Below are 15142 nucleotides of genomic sequence, written 5' to 3'. Positions count from 1 at the left end.
CTGGACAGTAGCAATTTTTGTTTCTAGAAATGATGGGGCTTAGATTTGGGCTCCCGGTCCTCCCCCCCCTGATGGCTGCCCAGCCCTGGTGTATTAAGGGGTACAAGGGGTCATCTAAATCAATTAATTCCAGCACAATTGCACTTATTTAGGCCTAATCCTGCTTAATACACAATGTTGTAAAAAAATCCCCTGGGGGCAGCAGAATAAAATGGCTCATATTTACAATCAGCCCCCTAAAATGTACTTGACTTTTGGTTTGTGGCTTGTTTTTTACCCCCTTTTTCAATTGCTAAAATAGGCTGATATGGGCAACCACACTGCTGTCATTTAGACTAATAATAAACTAAATAATAATAATAAACTAAAAGTCTGGAAACCTGTTTTATAAATAAAATAATTTGGTATTCTTGTTTCTCATGTTTAATACATACAACTCAATAAGGGAAAACAGGTCTTTGCCCAACTCTGTATTCTATGCAAATATGTGCTAAATAAGTTCTCTCTGAAGTTTACTTGCCCTTTATATTCTTTTGTCTCTCTATACAGATTGCTATAGTGCTGCTCCTGCTGAACTCTTTGCGGTCTGTGCTACCGTGCGATTTTACCTAGCGATTGCTGAGTGATTTTTGGCTTCTCTTTAAGTTTGATCTTTTCCATTCTGATCTGAGCTTGAGAGAAGCCACTTTCTACTGAGGGTCTCCCTTGGGTTCCCCGGCCTTGTGCCGGCCCTCAAGTGTGAGGAACCCCTCATTATACGAACCAGAAGAGTTTAACATCTGGCACTTCTGGTTCCAACAGCACCGTCTGGCTCACTTCTTTTAAGAGGTAATCTTTCTGGTCTTTTGGGGCTTTAACCATTTGTTATGTAGCAAGTCTGCGCAGAATTTCCCGTTATTTGTATAGCGCCAACACATTGCCATAGCGCTGTACCCAGATTATTCATCATTTTCATTATTCCTTGCCCCAGAGGAGCTCACAATCTAAGGTCTCTTTCTCATTCACACACACGCTATGGGCAATTTAGTCAGAAGGCAATTAACCTGCCTGTATAGGGTTTTTTGGAGGGAAGGTGACCCCAGCGCTGCAAGGCAGAAGTGCTACTCACTGAGCCACCATGCTGCTCACAATACTGGCTACTACTGAAATGTGACTGAGAATAGAAAGCCATAAACACACACATTGTATTGCTGAGACTGCCTGTGTCTGTGCTGCCAATATAATGCCCCTTTGTATCGCTTGCCTTTAGGTGGCTGTACTTAGCGACAGCAGAATGCCAGAGGTTAAGGTAAGGAATCACTTTCTTCTCTCATCCCAAATAAAGGGAAATTGCCAATCTGCTCTCATCTAAAGTGCTCTTTCCCTCTCAATCTATCTCTTACTATTATACAATTACAGTCTCTTCCCCAATACCTTCTTGCCCTACTTTACACACTATCCCTCAGTTACAGCTTCTGAGTCCCCAAGGCTCTTTCCTTTCACTTACAGGTGCTATTCAGTGTCCTGGAGGAGTATGTGAAGGAGAGGACATTCGACGAGGCCATCCTTGCCTACTATGGTAAATACTAGGGATTATTTATAACAGACCAGGAGGGAAAGTGAAGAGCACTAAGGGGCATGATAGCATTGTCAACGTGGACACAGGGTGGCTTTTGTCACAAAAAACCCCACAAACTGTGCATTATGGAGCAGAAATTAACCCTGTGTGTGCGCTGATGGGCCAATGCTGTGCCTCTCAGTTTGCATACAAGTTGGGCAGATGGGAATGGACTGACCTTGTCTCCACTGCATATCTACACCGGGGGAGGCAGTGCTGCATGTGTGCCTAGCCTTAATGGAAATGTATTTTCCTTGCAGAAAATCACTACGTCTGGAGACATGGAGCCAACGACGACTTGTAAGTAACATAAAAATAATCAATTATCTTTCAGCACCCAGACAGCTACATGTTATATCCCTCCTGCACCCCACAATCTTTTGTGGGACATTTTGTGCTTGCCCCATATTGTACCCACTCAAATGAAAAAGTGTATGTACAGTAGAAATACAGTGAAATAGCGGATAGGAAGTGCCATTAATGCTCCATTGGGATTATGCTTTTTAGGGGAGACTTCTTCAGTCAATATTATATTGACAATGATGTGGAGCATCTTCGGGACATGGCCCTTTTCATCTGCATGGATGCCTATCGGGTAAGGAATCCAAAATAGAAGTATAGATAATACTGTTTAGAGTGCCAGCTCTTGTTCCAGAACATGTCATGTGTGTTTAGTAAATGTTATGTAGGTTTAGCAAATGTAATTGGATGGATATTACACTGTATGAGTAGACTAAAACTATTCCTTTTATCCAGTGTAATCAATGATAATGGGGTCAGATAGACCTATGTGTCAGTGTGCATAATAAAAATATAGGTGGAGAATATATGAGTTTTGGCTACTGGGTCCCATAAACCTGGGCTAGCAGTTAAGTGCAGAAGGCCACTGCCAGCCACCCTATAATGTCTGTCTCATTGTGCCATATTCCTGCTTCATACTAGCCAATGAGGTTATAGCGGTGCTGCAACTTTCCTTATGTATAAGCCCCACTGGTCAATCAGGCAGCCATGATTATAGTGAGGATTAATATGACTACTTGGGTCTGTGAGAACTTATTCTGCCTTATAGGTCTGATTACAAGGGGAATAGCACTGATTAATAATTTCCTCACACTGGTACATTATTTTATGTTACAGAAACATCTTGAGGAGCTGGAGATGACTCTTTATCACATCCACAAACTCCTGGCTTTATCTGAAGTAAGTGCTATTATTATTTTTGTTATATGTCATTATTATTTTTGAGGTTATTATATACTGTATCACCTGTAGCTACCATAATTAGCATTTGGGAGATTATTACTCACCATATCCCCAACAACTTCCATTATTTATATTATTAGGGACATTATGTATCTCTTCTTGGCAGTTGTGCTTACAGGGGCACATTAATGAAACTGGTACCATGCTTGTTTAACATGGAGTCTCTTTTGCCACAGGAGGAGCACGACGTGGAACACATTCTCACCCAATATGAGAATACGCAGCAAGCCCGGAGAGTAAGTTCCTTGGTCACTGTCTAGAAGGCTTTTCTGTGTGATTTGTTGTTACATTTTACAGGATACACTCAATGTTGGTCAGGTTATAGGAAACACTATGTAGTATTGTGTGTGTGTTGAAAAAGAAGCTTAGTGTAAATCTGTGCAGGTTACAGAAACAGGGGGATATTGTAGACAACAGTAATGCCTTAACTCATAGCAACCAACTGCTAATGACATATTTTGGATAAGTATTCAATCCTTATTTCCATACTGCTATAGGTTCTGTTATCTGGATACCTGTTATCCAGAAAGCTCACAACTAATTGAATAATAAGACAGCACTATATAAAGAGCCAATGACTGTCAAGCACCATCTTGGCCCCAAAGTGTACTGAAAATGCCATAGGGTATGTGGGCATATGCACCACCTTCCCCAATACTGTTATTGTAAGTTAATGCAGACCATGGATACATGGATATGTACCAATGTATTATTTCTTTCCTCCTTTCTCCCCCTGCTCACAGGTTTTGGGCCCTAAGCTCGAAGCCTTGAACAACAAGATCGTGGCAAGGCAAAAGGAGCTGGAAGAAGCTGCGAAGTATGTATTTTACATGTGACGCCTATTACAATTTTGACACACAGCAAAATAAAGAAAAAAGTTTCAGCTGCCTGTATACCTGTAACCAGAGTCTTACAATTCCCATAACGACAGAGCAAATAGCTAAGCAGAATATTGGAACAGCAACAAAATGTGCCAAAGCCCCAGATTTTTTTAGAAATGTGTTTCAAATACCTTGAAATCTCAGTCAACTCGGAAATACAAGCAGAATAAACATATGTAGCATCTAATATAACTCAAAAATGGGATAAAGAAACAATTGTTCTCTGATCTAATTGTATTATGTTCCCATCCTTAACAGAGAACTGTTAATGCTGAAGCCTTTATATCCTTCCACTGAATAACAGTTCCATGCACTAAAAGTAAAAAAATAAGACTGATGCAAAATCCTTATTGGAGCAAAGTGTAGTTAGTAACCACTAATATCAGCCCCATGGTCTCTGACTCTCACAAGGCCAGTCCCTAGCTGTACTTGTCAGTAGTGATGGGCGAAATGTTTCTTTTGAAAGATTCGCGAATTTTTCGGCGAAGCGAAACGGGACAGATTCGCTCATCACTACTTGTCAGTTTAGCTTTCCTTATTATTAATCCCTGGATCCCAGTGAGTCCCTCCATCTGCTTCCTCAGTGCTATGAGACCCATCCCTACACCAGAGCTTGTACCCTATAGCACATTTATTCAGCTCAGTAGTTACCCACATTTGGTACAGAGGATACAGATTAGTTGCATGTATATTTGTAATATTATGGTAAATGTCTAGCAGTGTATACATCAGTGATAATGTTCCTAGTCTAAAACTTTTTGAAACAGAAAACAACATTAGCTCATTATTCTTTTTTTCAGGACGACACAGGAAGAACAAGAAGAAGATCCCCCAGTGATAGAGGTGCCCAGGCTGAGCACCAGGAAGAGGCTTGTAAAAGCCATATCGAGAACATTCCGGAGGATTTGGGTAATGTCTCTGTAATTCTCTTTTAGACAATCTCAATAATACCATGGGATTCACTCATAGTTGCATAATTATATATAAAGACTGAAGGACCCATTCTATATATAAAGGCTTTTATAAGGGCTTATTATTATTTACTCAGTGTACTAAGCCGTATCTTAAAGGGCCACTGTAACGAGGTGATTAATATAAGAATGCACAGTGCCATTCCAGATGTTGTAATGTAATGTATTCTCTTTTTTAACCCTTTAACCCTTTTTGTTTTCATTTTTTCCAGCGTTTCACCAGAAGACGCCTTCCAGGTTTTCTCCCTCCTGATCCCTGATCCCCCTTCCTTCCTCCCACCCCATCTCCAAAACCCTCCTGCTCCCTGATCCTCCTTCCTTTCTCCCACCCCATCTCCAAAACTCTCCTGCTCCCTGATCCTCCTCCCTTTCTCCCACCCCATCTCCAAAACCCCCTACTCCCTGATCCCCCTCCCTGTCTCCCACCCCATCTCCAAAACCCCCCTGCTCCCTGATCTTCCTCCCTGTCTCCCACCCCATCTCCAAAGCCCTCCTGCTCCCTGATCCCCCTCCCTTTCTCCCACCCCATCTCCAAAACCCTCCTGCTCCCTGATCCTCCTCCCTGTCTCCCACCCCATCTCCAAAACCCTCCTGCTCCCTGATCTTCCTCCCTGTCTCCCACCCCATCTCCAAAACCCTCCTGCTCCCTGATCCTCCTCCCTGTCTCCCACCCCATCTCCAAAACCCCCCTGCTCCCTGCTCCCCCTCCCTGTCTCCCACCCCATCTCCAAAACCCTCCTGCTCCCTGATCCTCCTCCCTGTCTCTCACCCCCATCTCCAAAACCCTCCTGCTCCCTGATCCTCCTCCCTTTCTCCATCCCTGATTCCTCTCCCTGTCTCCATCCCTGATAATAATAAATGGTAAATGTCATAGCTACACATGATTCAGGGTGTAAAACCGATTGCCATTTGGAGTCAGGAAGGAATTTTTGCCATTCAGTGCAGATTGGCCCCTTAGCACTAGATGGTTTTTTGCCTTCCTCTGAATCATTGCCTGTTTATGGCCCTGTGCATTCCATAAAGCCAGCTGCTGGTCCCGGCATCAATTCAGCTCCTTCCATCGTGCAGGCCTAGCCAGAAGTCCATCCCTAGGGCAGGGCTAGAGAAAGGGCAGGAGGAGGGAGAAGGTTGGTTTGTTATGGGCGCGATACCCAATCCCTGCCCTTTGGTTGAGCCATGTTTGGGAGCTGCACCTGGCATTAGGGATTGCACAACCTCTATTTATTTATGGCTACTGATTTCAATAAATCCTGTGATTCCAACTGATTTAACCATAACCACGTCTCTGTGTTTTTCTTTAATACATATGGTAAATATTAAGGGGGTGAGGGAAGGTTCCAGTGCCTTATTGTGCCAAAGGTGACTGAGCTAATGTGAGACAAGGGTAATTAATACTTCTAGGAGCTGATCAAAACAGACCAAGCTACCTGCTTCTAGTGTCATTCCTCTGTCTACTGAATTTGGAGCCCTGGGAAATTTCCAATAAATATCCATTTGGGTGTAAGTACTCTCTGTATAGAATCCTTTAGCCAGTTCCCTTTCTATGCACAAAAATGAATTATCTCCAAGACCAACAGACACACCTTAGTTTGGAAAGGAATAATTCAGTTGGCACTACTCATGCTGGTTACTACACATGGTGGCATTCTCCAAGTCACACTGCTGTGTAATGTAATTGCTACAGAAAAACCCTCAGTTAAATATCCCAGTACAAATGTGATAACAGGCCTAATTACCAAGGTGCCATTAATTCTTCTGTTATTTTCAAGACTTAAAGTATCATCTTCCTATAGGAAACAACTCCTTTCTCAAGGGGATTTCTAGTGAGAAAACCAATGCAAAAATGTTTAAGTTCCTGAAAGAGGGACAAATAATCCAAGTAGTGGATATGTTAGGCAGTGACTGAATGGTATGTGCTACTTGGATTGTTTGCAGAAAATAGGAATTGGTTTCCATACAGTAGGAAAATGGGCACAAACAGCTGCATTTACTGCAGTTAAAACATATTCTAGTAAAAGCTTGTGCCACACGTTATAGGGCAAATTAAATTAGGGCAGGATACATTTGAAATCATATTTTCATATGGGGAATAAAAATGAATTTAACATGACTGAAATGTATGTTTATCGGGTGCATTAAAGTAGCAATGTGGCCTGTGGGGGAAGTAGAAATTATTTGGCCCCACAGAAACCTCATTTTAGTACTAAAAGCCAGGAATAAGACATCATTTTATAAACATGTATCAACACTACATATTAGTCAGTGCCCTACTGGGCCCCCAATACCTCCCGGGGCCCCCAAGCAGTTGCAGGGCCTGTTTTCTCTATGTAGCACAATGAACCTCAGTACAAGGTGAGCTTACAAGAATGCATGGAAGCCTTTCAGTTGCCCCTTATCCCTATCTTTGTATTGGAAGTGGAAACTGATCAACCAAGGGGAAACCACAGACCCCCTTTTTCCCCCCACTCATTGCTAATGGAGAAAAAGAAGGAATATTAAGCCTGTAATTGTAAGCTGTAAAGCATTTATGGCAATGTCACATGGTGAGATCTGTTGCCGTGGTAAATTGCTCAACCGTGGGAAACAGACAGGGTCGGACTGGGCCACCAGGACACCGGGAAAAATCCCGGTGGGCCCCGGCGGCCCAGACCCGACCCTAGCTGGCGCTCCCCCTCCCGAATGCTCCTTCCCTGACGCATCAAATTAATGGGCTCAGGGGAGGACGTTGGGTGGGGGCCCTGCAAAGGGGGTTAGGGGGGCCCCTACGGGGGGGGTGGTTAGAGGACACGCCCAGCTGAGTGCACCTGCAGGGCCCCTGGGATGGGAGCCCCGGTGGGCCATTCACACCCCAGTCCGACCCTGGAAACAGATCTTCTGAAAATGCCTTCATATTGGCACAAGTTTGGCAAGTTATCTGACAATCCTTAATTGTTACTCCTTAATTGTAGAAAAATGCTAAATTGCTGTGAGTGCTGTAATGTGCTGTGTGTTTACCTTGTGGCGATTGAAATGTTAGGCAATGGGAAGGCATTTGCGGGAGATTTGTTGCCCCCACAGATTTTCCATCTGCTAGGAGCCTTAAATGTGTGGTGCTAGAAAAGGGTAATACAGTGTCAGACAATGAAGTCTGACTGTCTGAGTGATCATTTGTTCAGTCATCACTGCCTTGGTCAGTGTGGTCAAGCATTTATCATTGTTAACCACTGGATACAGTGTCCAGACCGGGCCAGCAGGACACCAATGAAAAAGCTGGTGGGCCCCGCCCACCTCCCACTCACAGCCAGGTGCTCCTCCCCCAACCCTAATCACAGCCGCAAATAAGCAGTGTGTTTTCTAGGTGTAGGCCAGTGGCAAGTTTCATGACTATGGTGGGGGGTATCTAAAGAGCAGGGCCGAAACTAGGGGTAGGCAGAAGAGGCAGCTGCCTAGGGCGCAATGATTGGGGGGCGCCAGGCAGGAGCCTCTCTTGCCAACCCCTAGTCTGTGCTCTCCGTTTTCATTGCCCTCGTTTGTGATTACTCGGCGGGGGAAACGAGCTATCGCTTCGCTACCCCCCCCCCGCAAACTGCGCAAAATGGGGGGGGGCTTGGGGGTGCATTAGCACAGGTGTAGGGGAGAGGTAGCCAACCGGGTTGCCTAGGGTGCCAGGTCAGCTCGGCCCGCCCCTGAGAAGCCCCCAAAAAACAATCTTATGATAGTTGTAAAAAAGGGTTTAATTTCTGTTGTCAGTTTCTCTTCTTGTCCAGCTTCTCAGATTAATATACTGATTATGAGTGCAAGATCCAATACTCTGATATTGCCTTGTAGTCTTTCCAGTTTAGCACCAGGATGATCTCTCATAGTAAATACACCCAGCAGTGGCACTAAATAAACAAACAAATAATTCAGTTTGTATCCCTGTGACAGCCAACACATACTAATTTAGCCTGGGCACCCAGCCCCGTTGCCGTGGTTTGTGGAAATGTTCTGCGTACCAAGTCAATGTTCTTTTGGCTTGAAAAGTAGAAATGCTTTAATAAACTGCAGTAACACTAGAGGGACTCAGAGGCAGATATTTTCCTAAGTCAATTTCAGAATGTGAAATGCATTTGCAATCTTTCTAATTTAGTGCCAATATTAAATTTTAGTTGTAATATATAGGGGAATAAACTTGTTGTCTGAGCTCTGCTGCCTCTCCTTTAGTCTTCTGTTTGATGTGTGAATATAAAAAAGATAAATAAGTTCATTAACTTCTTTATTCTATGAATGTACAGCCACACACACAAATCAAACATTGGTTATTCGAAAGCTCCCCAAAATCCAAAATTGGATAGCCCATAGCCACAGTCCCTTCCCAGAGGCTATTATCCCCCCACTGCTACTATAGGCACCATCTCTCCCTACTATACCTGCTATCCCACAGCCACAGTCCCTTCCCAGAGGCTATTATCCCACTGCTACTATAGGCACCATCTCTCCCTACTATACCTGCTATCCCACAGCCCCAGTCCCTTCCCAGAGGCTATTATCCCACTGCTACTATAGGCACCATCTCTCCCTACTATACCTGCTATCCCGCAGCCACAGTCCCTTCCCAGAGGCTATTATCCCCCCACTGCTACTATAGGCACCATCTCTCCCTACTATACCTGCTATCCCGCAGCCACAGTCCCTTCCCAGAGGCTATTATCCCCCCACTGCTACTATAGGCACCATCTCTCCCTACTATACCTGCTATCCCACAGCCACAGTCCCTTCCCAGAGGCTATTATCCCCCCACTGCTACTATAAGCACCATCTCTCCCTACTATACCTGCTATCCCACAGCCACAGTCCCTTCCCAGAGGCTATTATCCCCCCACTGCTACTATAGGCACCATCTCTCCCTACTATACCTGCTATCCCACAGCCCCAGTCCCTTCCCAGAGGCTATTATCCCCCCACTGCTACTATAGGTACCATCTCTCCCTACTATACCTGCTATCCCACAGCCCCAGTCCCTTCCCAGAGGCTATTATCCCCCCACTGCTACTATAGGCACCATCTCTCCCTACTATACCAGCTATCCCACAGCCCCAGTCCCTTCCCAGAGCCTATTATCCCCCCCACTGCTACTATAGGCACCATCTCTCCCTACTATACCTGCTATCCCACAGCCCCAGTCCCTTCCCAGGGGCTATTATCCCCCCACTGCTACTATAGGCACCATCTCTCCCTACTATACCTGCTATTCCGCAGCCCCAGTCCCTTCACAGAGGCTATTATCCCCCCACTGCTACTATAGGCACCATCTCTCCCTACTATACCTGCTATCCCACAGATACAGTCCCTTCCCAGGGGCTATTATCCCCCCACTGCTACTATAGGCACCATCTCTCCCTACTTTACCTGCTATCCCACAGCCCCAGTCCCTTCCCAGAGGCTATTATCCCCCCACTGCTACTATAGGCACCATCTCTCCCTACTATACCTGCTATCCCACAGCCACAGTCCCTTCCCAGGGGCTATTATCCCCCCACTGCTACTATAGGCAACATCTCTCCCTACTATACCTGCTATCCCACAGCCACAGTCCCTTCCCAGAGGCTATTATCCCCCCACTGCTATTATAGGCACCATCTCTCCCTACTATACCTGCTATCCCACAGCCCCAGTCCCTTCCCAGAGGCTATTATCCCCCCACTGCTACTATAGGCACCATCTCTCCCTACTATACCTGCTATCCCACAGCCACAGTCCCTTCCCAGGGGCTATTATCCCCCCACTGCTACTATAGGCAACATCTCTCCCTACTATACCTGCTATCCCACAGCCACAGTCCCTTCCCAGAGGCTATTATCCCCCCACTGCTACTATAGGCACCATCTCTCCCTACTATACCTGCTATCCCACAGCCACAGTCCCTTCCTAGAGGCTATTTTCCCACTGCTACTATAGGCACCATCTCTCCCTACTATACCTGCTATCCCACAGCCACAGTCCCTTCCTAGAGGCTATTATCCCACTGCTACTATAGGCACCATCTCTCCCTACTATACCTGCTATCCCACAGCCACAGTCCCTTCCCAGAGGCTACTATAGGCACCATCTCTCCCTACTATACCTGCTATCCCACAGCCACAGTCCCTTCCCAGGGGCTATTATCCCCACTGCTACTATAGGCACCATCTCTCCCTACTATACCTGCTATCCCACAGCCACAGTCCCTTCCCAGGGGCTATTATCCCCACTGCTACTATAGGCACCATCTCTCCCTACTATACCTGCTATCCCACAGCCACAGTCCCTTCCCAGAGGCTATTATCCCCCCACTGCTACTATAGGCACCATCTCTCCCTACTATACCTGCTATCCCACAGCCACAGTCCCTTCCCAGGGGCTATTATCCCCCCACTGCTACTATAGGCACCATCTCTCCCTACTATACCTGCTATCCCACAGCCACAGTCCCTTCCCAGAGGCTATTATCCCCCCACTGCTACTATAGGCACCATCTCTCCCTACTATACCTGCTATCCCACAGCCCCAGTCCCTTCCCCGAGGCTATTATCCCACTGCTACTATAGGCACCATCTCTCCCTACTATACCTGCTATCCCACAGCCCCAGTCCCTTCCCAGAGGCTATTATCCCCCCACTGCTACTATAGGCACCATCTCTCCCTACTATACCTGCTATCCCACAGCCACAGTCCCTTCCCAGAGGCTATTATCCCACTGCTACTATAGGCACCATCTCTCCCTACTATACCTGCTATCCCACAGCCCCAGTCCCTTCCCAGAGGCTATTATCCCACTGCTACTATAGGCACCATCTCTCCCTACTATACCTGCTATCCCACAGCCCCAGTCCCTTCCCAGAGGCTATTATCCCCCCACTGCTACTATAGGCACCATCTCTCCCTACTATACCTGCTATCCCACAACAATAGTCCCTTCCCTGAAGAATTGATTAAGAAAATGAGAGAAAAACAATGTAAAATTGCGAGAATTTTGAAGTTTTAGGATTATTTCTTTAGTAGACATATGGCATATAGGTCCAAATTATGGAAAGATCCCTTATCTAGAACACCCCAGGTCCCGAGTATTATGGATACAATACTTGTAATTTAATGTTAACCTGTCTACGCCTTCTGATTCTGTATCTCTTAAATGGACATGGGATGGTAAATGGCAGAAATGCATATGGGGATTTCTTGTGTATGGCATATGTACAGAAGACTGTGCAAATAAAAGGAAATGGTAAGAATCACCCTATGCTGAAATAGAGACTAAACCCTGACAAGTGAATCTTACCCACTCGGCAGCACAGATTAAGAGGTAATAAATATACTGTCACTTTTGATACTGAGAGCTGTCAGTAATGCTCAGTGTCAGACAGACAGCAGGACAGTATGGACAGTGGGTCGCCCGGGGGCATTGTGAGGCACGTATTTGCAGGCAAGCCTTTCTATATCTTGACTATAAGATATTGTCCCTTAAACAGCCCAGACATGCTATCTGGGGAGGGGGAAACAATTGAGATTCAATTTCCCAAGCTTTCTGTTTGCCACAGAAACATCTTTGCATTCACAGCGCGGCCCCATCCAAGGACTGATTGCCCGGGACTGTTTATATGGAACAATCTTCACATATTATGGGGCAAATTATCTAAATAGAAAAACCTTTCAGCATCCAGCTCAGTGATTGCCAAACATTCTGTCTTATAATGCCCAGACAATAACCTCCCCAGATTGGAGCTGCATGAAGCAGGGTTACTATTTATACACAGAACAACGGGCAGCAATAGTGCAAGGGTCGTCTCATCCCATAACAGAACGATACAGAAAGCAAAGGGCGCGTGGGACAGCAATGGTAAATTGAAAACAAATATCTTGTATACTGACGTACTCCAGCCTAATACACTCTCAAATATCTATTATATATACTCCTCGCCCTCCATAAAATCATCTTCATAGCTCACACAAACACAAGGCGAGCAGCCTTTATGCAGTGAGTAGACAAACGTAAATGCCGGGCCCTTAGTTAATGCATTTGGCCGGTTGTTCAAGCAATCTAGCCCACACCTGCTTAATCCACACCAACCAGTTTCCCCTTAAAGGGGATGTTCACCTCTAAGTTAACTTTTAGTATGTTACAGAATGTCCTATTCCTAGTCGCTTGCAATTGGTCTTCAACCATTTTAGGTTTTTTTTTACAGTTTGAATTATTTGCCTTCCATTTCTACATTTTTCCAAGTTTCAAATGGGGGTCACTGACCCTCAACAACCAAAAACTATAATACAGTTTACAATTGTATTATTATTGTTACTTTTTACAGGTATGGTATCCCTTATCTGGAAACCCGTTATCCAGAAAGCTCCAAATTACGGAAAGCCCGTCTCCCATAGACTCCATTTTAATCAAATAATTCAGAATAAAACTGATTTCCTTTTTCTCTGTAATAATAAAACTTGTAATTGATCCCAACTAAGATATAATTACCCCTTATTGGGGGCAGAACAGCCCTATTGGGTTTATTTAATGGTTAAATGATTCCCTTTTCTCTGTAATAATAAAACAGTACCTGTACTTGATCCCAACTAAGATATAATTACCCCTTATTGGGGGCAGAACAGCCCTATTGGGTTTATTTAATGGTTAAATGATTCCCTTTTCTCTGTAATAATAAAACAGTACCTGTACTTGATCCCAACTAAGATATAATTACCCCTTATTGGGGGCAGAACAATCCTATTGGATTTAATTAATGTTTTATTGCTTTTTTAGTAGACTTAAGGTATGGAGATCCAAATTACAGAAAGACCCCTTATACCCTTTGTCCCGAACATTCTGGATAATGGGTCCTATACCTGTATTACTTATCTTTCTATTCAGTTCCTCTGCTATTCATATTCCAGTCATTTGCACTGTCTGGTTGCTAAGGTAAACAAAACCCTAGCAACCAGATAGCTGCTGAAATCCCAAATTGGAGAGCTGCTGAACAAAGTGCTCAACAACTGAAAACCATTTAAAAATAAAGACCAGGTGGAAATTGTCTGAGAATTTCAATGTGTACATCATACAATAAATTAATGTAAAGGTGAACTACTCATTTTAAATATGCTTGCAATTTGCAGATTCCTTTTGGACATTTGTCAATAATCTAATAATCATAACACTGTTGTGGTAAACAGATTAGAGTCTTTTATTGGTCCTTTTACTCTACTACTGCCAGTCTAAACCCATCTACTCTACCACTGCCAATCTGACTCTTCTACTCTTCTAATGCCAGTCTAAACTATCTACTCTACTACTGCCAGTCTAAACCCAACTACTCTACCACTGCCAATCTGACTCTTCTACTCTTCTAATGCCAGTCTAAACTATCTACTCTACTACTGCCAGTCTAAACCCAACTACTCTACCACTGCCAGTCTAAACCCATCTACTCTACCACTGCCAATCTAAACCCATCTACTCTACTACTGCCAGTCTAAACCCATCTACTCTACTACTGCCAGTCTAAACCCATCTACTCTACTACTGCCAGTCTAAACCCATCTACTCTACCACTGCCAGTCTAAACCCATCTACTCTACTACTGCCAGTCTAAACCCATCTACTCTACCACTGCCAGTCTAAACCCAACTACTCTACCACTGCCAGTCTAAACCCAACTACTCTACCACTGCCAATCTGACTCTTCTACTCTTCTAATGCCAGTCTAAACTATCTACTCTACTACTGCCAGTCTAAACCCAACTACTCTACCACTGCCAATCTGACTCTTCTACTCTTCTAATGCCAGTCTAAACTATCTACTCTACTACTGCCAGTCTAAACCCATCTACTCTACCACTGCCAATCTGACTCTTCTACTCTTCTAATGCCAGTCTAAACTATCTACTCTACTACTGCCAGTCTAAACCCAACTACTCTACCACTGCCAGTCTAAACCCATCTACTCTACCACTGCCAATCTAAACCCATCTACTCTACTACTGCCAGTCTAAACCCATCTACTCTACTACTGCCAGTCTAAACCCATCTACTCTACTACTGCCAGTCTAAACCCATCTACTCTACCACTGCCAGTCTAAACCCATCTACTCTACTACTGCCAGTCTAAACCCATCTACTCTACCACTGCCAGTCTAAACCCAACTACTCTACCACTGCCAGTCTAAACCCAACTACTCTACCACTGCCAGTCTAAACCCATCTACTCTACCACTGCCAGTCTAAACCCATCTACTCTACCACTGCCAGTCTAAACCCATCTACTCTACTACTGCCAGTCAAAACCGATCTACTCTACTACTGCCAATCTGAGCCTTCTACTCTTCTAATGCCAGTCTAAACTATCTACTCTACTACTGCCAGTCTAAACCCATCTACTCTACTACTGCCAGTCTAAACCCATCTACTCTACTACTGCCAGTCTAAACTCATCTACTCTACTACTGCCAGT

At 44.6% G+C, this 15142-nt stretch overlaps 1 long non-coding RNA gene across 1 annotated transcript; it reads left to right on the top strand.

Annotated features, from left to right (window-relative positions):
- The first annotated feature begins 246 nt into the window (after nucleotides 1-246).
- Nucleotides 247-1609, top strand: LOC116410467. The gene is made up of 3 exons (XR_004222434.1): nucleotides 247-828; nucleotides 1250-1288; nucleotides 1489-1609. It is a non-coding gene; the product is annotated as an uncharacterized LOC116410467 (long non-coding RNA).
- Nucleotides 1610-15142: the final 13533 nt, after the last annotated feature.

This window comes from Xenopus tropicalis, chromosome 4, assembly GCF_000004195.4.
Source record: "Xenopus tropicalis strain Nigerian chromosome 4, UCB_Xtro_10.0, whole genome shotgun sequence".
Classification (NCBI taxonomy): Eukaryota; Metazoa; Chordata; class Amphibia; order Anura; family Pipidae; genus Xenopus; species Xenopus tropicalis.
Note: the sequence above shows the minus strand (reverse complement) of the source record. Positions and strands in the feature narration are given on the sequence as shown.